Consider the following 10,828-nt stretch of genomic DNA (forward strand, 5'->3'; position numbering starts at 1 on the left):
TGGATAACTTTCTTTGGACTTTACATGTATTGTCTTTGAGTAAATAATTGTCAAAATAAGTTAACCACTATTAGTAAAAATAAATGAAAACTCAAATGTGTATTTTTGGTATGTTTGCATGCTACAATTTTCATGGACTTTAAATGGATAACTTTCTTTGGACTTTACATGTATTGTCTTTTCAGCGACTTGATATGAAGTGAAGGCTATTGAAATAAACTTACTCTACATTTAATGTCATTCCATAGATTTTATGCGTATGTTATCTGATAAAGTGTTCAATTAAACGGCAAAATCCACCTCTTTTTATTCATCGGAGCGGGGCGGCCATTTTGCCACTTGGTGTCGACTCAAAATGACATCACAGCTGCGCAGGGATCACGGCTCACCTGTTTTCTAGGTACGGTCATGTGACATTGGCAAGCTGAACACTTTGGGCACTGTGATGTCATTTTCAGTCGACAGCAGTTGGCAAACTGGCCACCCTGAGTTGGATAAAAATGTGGATTTTTGCTGTTTAATTCATATCCTACAGACCCGATATTAATCGGAATTGCCGTGTTTACACTAGTGAGGGCACATAGAACGTATTATTGTCAAGGAACATTTTGACTTGACTTCCCCTTTCACATGTATTCACATACAGGGTCTTTCCATGGACTTTTAAACGTGGCGTCTTTCCATAGACGCCACGTGACGTTTCTTTCCATAAACTTCATATTTACATGTGGAGTCTTTCCATCCACTTTACAGATTGTGTTGCCACAAGCTTTAAATTAAGCATCTTTCCATAGATTTCACATGTAGTGTGGTTCTGTAGCCGTGGTGTCTTTTTCCATATAGCCCGCCTTATGGAATTTGCCTCAAGCTGTTTGTTGTGGGGGGTTGCGTGACATATCGGCATACGGAAAAGGTGTATGACCTTGAAAGGAAGAGCGAGCGATTTTAATACGGTGGCAAAATGGTAAAGGTTGTGAAATCATTCTCTTTTGGAGATTTGGCTACAGGTTTTGTTTTGTTTTTTGGGGGGCAGGGGGTGGGAGGGGGGACGGTTCTGGATTCCAAACTCCTGCTTAACGACATATGGATCAGATTTTTTCTCACCCAAGAAGTGTGACTTGCGTGACTGCAAAAGTTTGACAAAGGGCGTGTGACGACCGCAAGTGTTTTGCTGTTCCTGTCTCTGTTGGGATGTGGGAAGTGGCATCTTACGTTCTTGGTCTTGTGCAGGTGTACCTAATGTTGTGTCTGGCGTGTAACGCAGAGGGGATTCTGCATCCAGCTGTTACGCAATGAGATTGTTTTACTATCTTGCAGTGCCCCCCCCCCCCACCCCCTTTGTCCATTCAAACCCACTAAAAGGGCCTTACTCTTACGCCATCTCTCCTTATTACACAAGATCATCCGATTATTTTTAGATTCGACGCTCCAGAAATAACAACATCCATCTTTAACCTACGGGCCTAAGAGGCCTTAGGCCAAGAAGCTGCCATACCGCACACACTCAACAGACTTCACTTGCAATGTGACTCCATCGGCTTTGAATTGGGTGCCTTTACAAAGGCCTTATCCCGCAGAAACTGCATGCCGCTTTGCACGAACCAAAGTGAATCCACGATGCACGTCAGTCGTTTGAACGATGACCAAAGTCAGAATAGGACATTCACGATCGAGCGCTCCGGTGTACATCGCCCAAATCCCGCGGCGATGTGGTCGCTCGTGTTTGGAGAAAAGCGGTTGCGGCCCGCTCCCGCAATAATCCCACTGCGTCATCCGAGCCACTGTGGAGCGAACGGCAGCAGATAAATAGAAGAAAAAAAAAAAAACACAGCCTCATAATCCATTAATGCACTGAGCTTAATCTGTGACTGTTTTAAAGTGCCAACCTAAATGCTTTCATCTTTTCAAAGATTGTTGCTGATTTGACCCTGTCGAATTCCAAGTGTTAACACTGCAAGAATATCAGCGACTATCGAACTCAAACTAAAAAATATCGACAACAGGACTCTGTGTCGGCAGCCGGAACCTCACACAGGCTTCTCTTTCTAAAGAGAGTTAGAGAATAACCCATTAAACCTCTTAAAAATATAATCCCAACTACAAACTGACAGCAGCGGCTCAAACTTTCAACCGTACCGTGAAAACTGTCACGCAGAACGCCCCCCGCCCCCCTCTCCCCCAGCTCAAAAGGAAACCACTTGCCGACGAGGGCTGCGAGCGACCGGCACAGAGGTGTTGTTTGTTACTTTTAACCAATGGCAAAGATTACGAGAAATGTATACGCTATACGCACAAATCGGGTTTAATCTTTTCTAATGCTTTTGACAGCTGTCATTTTTTTTTTTTTTTTAGATGCGCTTAGCGTGGAAGGGCAGCCAGTTCAGATGGACGCTGGCATATTTATAAGGTGCGCACGTTGGACAAGAGAACGGGAAAAAGCACAACGCAACTCAAAACGGTCTTGCGAGCATCAGCGGTGGGCAGTCCGTCAGTACCGACGGAAGCTGCGTCAGTCCGTCACCGACAGACTCCCATTTTGGCTTTTTTTGGGGGGGGGGGGAGGTGCGCCCGCTCCGTCGGGACATTGAAAGGGGGTCGCGGCTCAAAAAAAGTTGGGAGAACGGCTGATCTCAACGATTATGAAGCAATAATTGGAAGGTCACATTTCAGCATTAGGGTGCTTAGCTCAGTGTGGATGTCAGCGTGTCGTTGACTCATTTCATTTCTGATTTCTGGCCTTGAATGATGTCTCCCATGAGCGTTTCCATCAGCACGTCATGATCCATTACATTTTACAGGGTTTTTTTTTTTCTTTTAAATTTCTATATTTCATCCCAGCGCCTCTGACTCCCCCCGGTCGGCCACTTGATCTTCCCTCGTCCACGTGCTATGGCATCCATTAGTCAGAACTTCCAGCTGCTGAGCCACACACACGCACACAAACACACACAAGAGGAGGCAAGATGCCACCGCGTTTTTTTAAATCCAATCCCACCGTCCTGCGTGCCGCTCGGCCTCTTGCTTGCATCTTTGAGCTTGCACTTTGAGCCAGTTTTGTCAAAGATGCAAAGGCCGCGCTACCTCAGGGGATACTTATTATTATTGGTGGTGTGTGGGGGGCGGGGGTGATTCTTGGATAGTCCTGCGAACAGTTTTGGCGACAGAGTAGATCCAAAGGTAAGCATTCGGTCTGCGGGAGGTTTCACATTTGATCAATCAAAAAAAAAAAAAAAAAAAAAAAAAACGCATGCACGCACACACACAAATTCGGAGTTTCAATGGAACTGGGCATCCAGTCAGTCAGCTTGTCAATAACACGATCACATGCCAAAAGTGTGCTTCTCTCATTGTAATTCAAAAAGAATAATGTACTCGTCTGACTTCTTGGCTCATAAAAAAGAAAAGTCAACTGACTCTTTCTTAAAAAGGACCTATAGTCAATAAATTCTTGAGATTGGACATATTTTTGTTGGTGCTTGAGCACCCCCCAAAATTGTCTAGACATGCCTAGCACACACCCTCCCAAAAATATTCAACCGCCGTTCTGAAAGAGTTTTCACTCCATTATACAAGGTGATAAATTAGCCAAAAACACCGCGTTTGCCTTCACAATGCACTTTAAGAGCTTTTCCAGTGGATGTGTTGACGGAGTATTTTGGAACACTTTTGCTTTATGCTGCTTCATTACGAAAATTAATGAGCTCACAAAGTTTATAGCCACTCCATCACGGTTAAGCAGGAATATAGACGAAGGCGTTAAGGTGCCACAGCCTTTATGGCTCTTTTTGAGGAGATCAATTGTTTCTCAAAAAGGAGAAAGTGTGATGAATTAGTCTAACAGGAATGCCCCGGCGTTCGAAAAGTCGCCGTCACGGCCACATCCTGGAGTTTGGCCGCGGCTGTTGCGAGTGAGGCGTGCAGTAAATAATATTAATCCATTATGGCTCAGCGACCACAACCAAGGCTGCTGGAACCTTGTTTGAATTGCGCTGCTTGCGGGGGAAGAATTATATGCGCGGGGTATGGCGCAGTCAGCACACCGCCGCTCGCCACCGCCACTGCCCCTCCGTCTAGACTCGAGGAAACGTCCATATGGAGATATTTAACACGCTCGTTAGCTGGCCCGCTCGAAATACACTTGCACTGACGCTCGTCCATAAAAACACAAACTCCAGCGCGTTGTTCGGACGGATGAAGTGCGCTGACGCATCCGAGGATATAATTTTTTGGGGGTGGAGGGGGTGGTGAGGGGGGCACGAGGCCACGTCGTAGCCAAGGGTGGCTGGAACAGTGAGGGCGAAAGGAAAGAGATGATTCCTCGGAACGCTTCTCGAGGTAGTTTGATCCCTTTGGGTGAGGATGAGTGGAAAATGCCTGCTAAGGTGAATGGGATATGTCCCATTGGAAGAATCCGCAAAAATAACTTGGTTCAAGGTGCACCCCTTTCAAAACATGCCCAGCATTTGGCGCACCACCATTTTCCAGCACGCAACACCCCAGAAAAAGACCTGATAAGCCTTTTCCTGGACACTCCAAAAAAGGCCGTTCCTCACAATTGAAGCCCCGCCCCCCAAAAATGCTATTCTCACGCGTTTGAACCAATGCAACATTTCAACAGGGTTGGGAGACCCCCCTCTTTCCATCCATCGATTTTCTGATCCACTTTTATCCTCACGAGGATCGCGGGCGTGCTGTCGCCTCGCCCAGCCGTCTTCAGTAGGCGGGGTATACCCTGCCAGCCAATCACAGGGCAGACATAGAGCAACAACTATCCTCGCTCACACTCACACCTAGGGACAACGTCGCATGTTCAATCTGCCTGCCGTGCATGTTTTTCTATTGTGGGAGGAAACTGGAGTACCCGGAGAAAACCCACACAGGCCCGGGGAGAACATGCAAACTCCACACAGGGAGGCCGGAGCTGGAATTGAACCTAGTACCTCTGCACTGTGAGGTTGAGAAGTGAAAAAAAAAATCTTAATTTTACAAAATGAACATTTATTACCATTAACATTTTCGTGAGAAAAGGGGGAGGAACAATTTTGACGACCTGGAAGACATTGATTCACTTTGCATTATTTCCTTTGGGAATAGGATGTTTACGAACAGATCACAAGGTCAAGCGGCTTCATGAGAAAGGTTTGTGCCAATATGTCTGCCAAACCCAACATAAAAACCATGATGCCTAATTCAAAGCACTCTCAAGTGTCCTTAAAGTTTACTATTGTTGTTGATTTTTTTTAACACTACAAAGACTTTTTGCTCAATACACGACATTTGATGCAGCCTGGTCCTGCGACAAAAGCATATTTACTCTAAACTAATGTTGATAGAGCCTGTGATTCAGATGGAATGACTCAACGACATCCTGTGAGCCACACGAAGCATGAAATTATTACAGTACTTCTTAATCCTTGGGATCAGTCAACTTTTGGAACCGCGCATCCTCTTTTAACATCCGACAAAGCTGGCATCCCTTACTCCTCAGCACAGCACAAAAAAATAAATAAAACCAAAAAAAAAAAAAGGAAATTTCCGACATTCTAAGAAATACTGAATCATTTTGCGAACCCATTCGCTGTTGATTTTAAACAAACTAGTTTGCTTTTATCCCGAGGTTGGATGAATCATTTTGACTGTGTAGATTTGGTGAAAGATTGGATTGGGGTGAGATGAACAGCTGAAGTTACTCGCCATATTTGGACAATGTGTTGTGTACTGAAGTTGAAGTCAATTTTATGTCACATTGTTGGTGGCAGACTTTGGGTCCTGGTTAACATGAGTCAAGTAACCTTCATCCAATAATTATTGCTACAACCTGATGCCATACTCAGTGATATTTTAACCATGGAGACAAACAATAAAGTGAAAATGCCACACAGAAATCAATGTATTCAAGATAGGCGGGCTGAGCAAGTGGCAACGTAAGATGGCCACCGGTGGCTTCACTTTTCCCGAAGCGGCATTGTTAGTGCATTCATATGTACGTTCGTGTCCCCACAGCACGCCTCAAAAAAGAGCGTTGCCAAACATTTTAAGTCCCAATTTGACATTCCAGCAGAGTTGGCGCACCCCCTATGATCACGGTGCACCATCAAAAAGCAAGTCGATTATGTATTCACCATCGTGACTTGTCTGAAGGGATGAAGCCCAGTAGACAGATGGTTCAGGGATCGCTAACCGCATTTAAGTTCCCGGCATCTGGGGGGGGAGAGAAAAAAAAAATGACTGGAATGTCCAGTATGCATACGGTAAACAAGGGGAACACTACGTGACATGAGAAATACGACTCCTACGCTTCGGGGTGTGCCCAGTGTGTCAACAACAGTATGTGCGTTGTTGACACGACCGCGACGGGCAGCTGTAATGTATATGCGGGGCGGAAGAGGCGGCGTCATGCCTTTAGCGGGCCGGCGCTAAAGCTGAAAAACACATGCTGTGGCATAAATAAACAATGCAGATGAGCAAACAATGGTTGCATGCTGATTCGCAGTTAACAATGCAATGCCGCACCTTAATGTGTCTGGGCCACACAATGCAAAAAGCCGATTATGCAAATTGGGGTTATCGAGGGCATGGCGATGTAACAATGGTACGAAGTTGATTGAGCTGCACTGTATGCGTGTGTGTGTGTGTGCGCGCGCAAGCCACCACTCCCGTGGGTAGCCTTCCGCAAACCCTAAAGCTTCTGATCTGAGGCCTCATTATAAGGCCCGACATCAATCGGGAGGTCAAAGGGTTGTGGCAGATCAATAAAGCCTGATCAATCAGCTCATCCTTTTTTTTTTTTCTTTCTTTTTAATGGCGTCGGGAATGATTAAACCTTGTAAAACAAACCTGCCTCTTGCCTTGCATTTCCCCCCTCATTTTGAAGGACACTGCCAAGGACTCCGACATGAACATGCGTCATCACGTTGCACCTGGAGTGCCCTCGCGTCCTCGCCACAACTGCGACACTTTGGGAGGAAAGCACACATACACACGCACGAACACACGCACGCGCACACACAAAACGTTGTTTAAGCTCATATTAGTGTATTGACACGTTACCATGGAGAGGGGAAGAAAAAAACATAAATACATCAAATAGTTCGGCGATGAGCCACGCTTACTCCCATTTGACTATAAATCATGCATCATGTACCCAAATTGCAAGCTCATTCCCTTTTCATGCCAGGCTTAGGAAAATTGCGATGATCCATTCGCTCTAATTATCAAAGCTAATAAATGGGTCATTTTTCAGCATCCTATCAAATCAAAATTGCCCAATTGGCGCCTGTGCCAGGGAGTTATTCTCCCACAGGAATAGTCATGGCCAAAAGGGGTTATAAATCATGGAAAATGAGTGGAGAGAGTATAGGATGCAAAACGGCACTGGATATTAAATCACTCGGAATTGAGCTTTTTCTTTTGAGCGATAAAATATTCAGTTCAAAACCAACAATTCGCCCGTGACAAGCGATAATGCAAAAGCCGGGAGTATCACAACGGCCCACAACAATCGGTACACTTGGGTCACTTGAATGAGATCGATGATTTAGATTCGGAAGTATTTGAACAATGACATTTTTATGCCTTTCTAAAACGTCACGGTGGATAGGAAATCAAGTCACCTCGATGTGACGTTTCACTCCTAAGGACGTGGATGAGGCCATTTGTCACGAGATAAAACTGTTTTAATTTCATACTAGATGAATGCCCAACTATTTGTGTACAAGCCATTTAAAAAAAGTAAAAGTTTCTCAACAGAAATACAGCATTTATCCTACAGAAATGATAAGCTGTCCACTGTAGCGACCGCTGTCCCTGAAAGGGTTAAATACATTGGACGGATAAAACTTCTTTCAGATTGCTGGAAAGAGAAAAGCTGTTTTGACACGGCATGGGTCCGACACGATAAGGCAGCGATGTTGGAAAATGAACATTGGTTCCAACATTTGGGGGCAGTTACAAGCTATTAAAATTTGGTATGCAAAAAAAAAAAAAAAACAGGGGGCAATGTCGGGAATATGCAATGGAAGACATTTATAGAGGAAGGGTTGAAGACCAAAAAAAAAAAAGGCAAAAGAAAGAACAGGAGGAGCAGATTGTTTGAAGAAGAGGAGTCCACTTTAACTCACGACTCATAGTAACTTCCCCGCCAAGTTACACACACTCGGTGCTGGCAATGACGCGAGTGTGTGGAGAGCAAACAAGCCTGTTTCCCTAAATCCAACAGTCCACAATGCGAATGACATGCTGCTTTTTCCAGCTGCACGGAACGTCTGGATCATGGTGGCGATGAATAAATGATAACAGTGAGATCTGTTGGGTTGGAAGTGACGGAGGTGGGGGGCTGGGGGAGGGGGGGGGTAACAACGTTTCGGGGGCTATTTATAGCACCGCCGCAGAATTTAACCTTGACCTCCTTTCGGCACAGCGGCCACGCAGTCGGGCCTCCTCCAGTCAAACGTCATTTTTTTGGACAAGTCACATAATGCCAACTCGGACATGAATTTTTTAAATGCCTCGGAAATTCCCCATCGCGGGGCTTCACTCGGGGAAGGAGTGCTGGTGGTGGATGTTTGACTTTGCCCGTGTAGTTAGCCTTCGCACACACACTTTGTACATACACGCCGTTCTATAGAAATGAACCTTTCAATTGCAAGGGACCCTTGCAGAAAACGGTGGCTGGGACAAACTACCTGTTTCTCATTGCCCTATAAGGAGGCACGGGTTCCTCCATTTGGGCTGGAGGGTCCCTGTTTACATCAGTACTTTATTTGAATGATTTATTAAACTCATTCACTCCCAAAGACGTTTTTAAACGTCTTTTCAGACTTGGTCTAGAATTGGCTGGTACTGAATGAGATTCATTAAATAAAGTGAAAGGGAAAGTCATGTCAAAATTTGTCTCCACAATGTGTTCCATGCGCCCTCAATAGTCTCAACACAGCATTCTGATGAGTACTGCATTTGTCGAACACACATGCAGAAAAATCCATCCATGCATTTCAGGGGGCGGCCATTTTGCCTTGTTCTGACACACGCTGGCAACTGAAGATGACATCACAGTGCCGTAGAGCTCAGCTTGCAAATGTCACATGACATTTTGGTCGTTACCTCAGCCCCTCCCAGGCGCTGTGATGTCATTTTCAGTTGACAGCAAGTGGCGAAATTGGCAGCGTCGTGAGACGGATAAAAACAGGCGGATTTTGCCGCTTCATCCATATTCTACAAATATCATATTAAGCCGAATACCGTGTTTAGACAAATGGGGGTGCATAGAGCACATTATTGGAAAGAACTTTCTTGACTCGGGTTCCCCTTTAAGTTGGAATTCTTATTTAACTTTTCCCACCGTGTGGAATATATGAACACATGGTCTGTCAGAGAAGTTCAGTCGCATCAACAAAGATGCATTTAAAATCGAAACTATAAGTTAGCCCTCTCAAAGTAATCCGTCTGGAGTCTAAACACATTTTCAGCAGTCTTCTCTGATACGTCTTTATGCACTTCTAATTGTATTCTTCAGGGAGCAGGATTGACGTTCTGGCCCAAATTGAAGGGGAAAAACTCATAGTTTGTAGGTTGGGTTTGGAATACGTTTAGTGACATAGTCTTTCTGACACACCTTCTATTTGATTTTCTTCTGGATGAAATTCTACTTGGAACAGCTTTTTTTGGGGGGGCTTTCATACAATTTTATGAGATGCACGTATGCACCGTATACATCTGCAGAGGCGGCCAGAGGAGCAGGCAGACGGTGCAGTACGGGCAAGGTGCCAAATGCAGGCTCAGGGGCTTATGAGGTCACAGCCTAGGTGGAGTGTTAGCGGGAACGACACCTGACAGCAGGCCGGCAGAATGCACCCTGGCACTTCTGTACATTCGTGTCACTCCTGATAAGTCAGGTGCTTCATACAGGAAGGAGATGAAGATGAGGAAGAGGAGAATGTCTCTTTCCTTCCTGGCTGTTCTTGCTCAGTGAGCAGACGAGCAGGATGGCGCTACCCCCGAGCCCGGATCCAGACGCCTTTCTATACGGCCCGGCAACTATTAAATTAGTTTGATTAACGTTTTTTTTTTTTTTTTTTGGTCATTGTGCTTCTATGTATTTCTATGTATGCACACAGGAAATATACAAACCGATTATATGCGCCGAAACTCCCACTTGAGGCCACTCAACCAATGAAATGGTTCACTCTTTCAGAGTGGCTTTGCAAGTAGTGTAATTGGGCAACAGCAAATTGTTTTGTCACTGCATGTGGGTGAAGGACGCCTTGCCATCAAACATGAAACAAATAATTAGATACGACCTTCACTCCTTGTGTCAAGTCACCAGCAAAGACATTTCAATGAAACAACCAGATGAAGGTTGTACAATCTTGATTTTGGGGTTGTCTTCAGAAGCGTCTCTGGACCAAGTTGAACCTATGTTAAATCTAAAGGGGCACTGCCATCTAGCGGTCGAGTGTAGTACAAAGATGGACAGCTGCTCGTGTTCCTTGAAATAGCCACAAACAAATCTCTCTGGATAAAATGTTAGACAATACAATGCATTTGAACGTGCCAAAATAAAATTTAGGTCTTTGATGGACATATTCTAAAATTCAGTTTTAGGTTGTAGCATTACAGAGGGCTTTTGGCAGCATAACACATTATGGAGTTCTACAATATCTGCTCACACTCCCTGCAACTCCAAATCTGTGACATTGCAATACCAAAGGTTGGAAGACAGACAAGTATGGCATCATGTACTCAAGGCTTTAGACACAGATTAGGAGTTTATTCACACATCACATACTACAGTGGGTTACGTCGTCCAGAAACAGTTTTGAACAGCGCT

Source organism: Hippocampus comes, unplaced genomic scaffold (genome assembly GCF_001891065.2).
Source record: "Hippocampus comes isolate QL1 unplaced genomic scaffold, H_comes_QL1_v1.1 scaffold183, whole genome shotgun sequence".
NCBI lineage: Eukaryota > Metazoa > Chordata > Actinopteri > Syngnathiformes > Syngnathidae > Hippocampus > Hippocampus comes.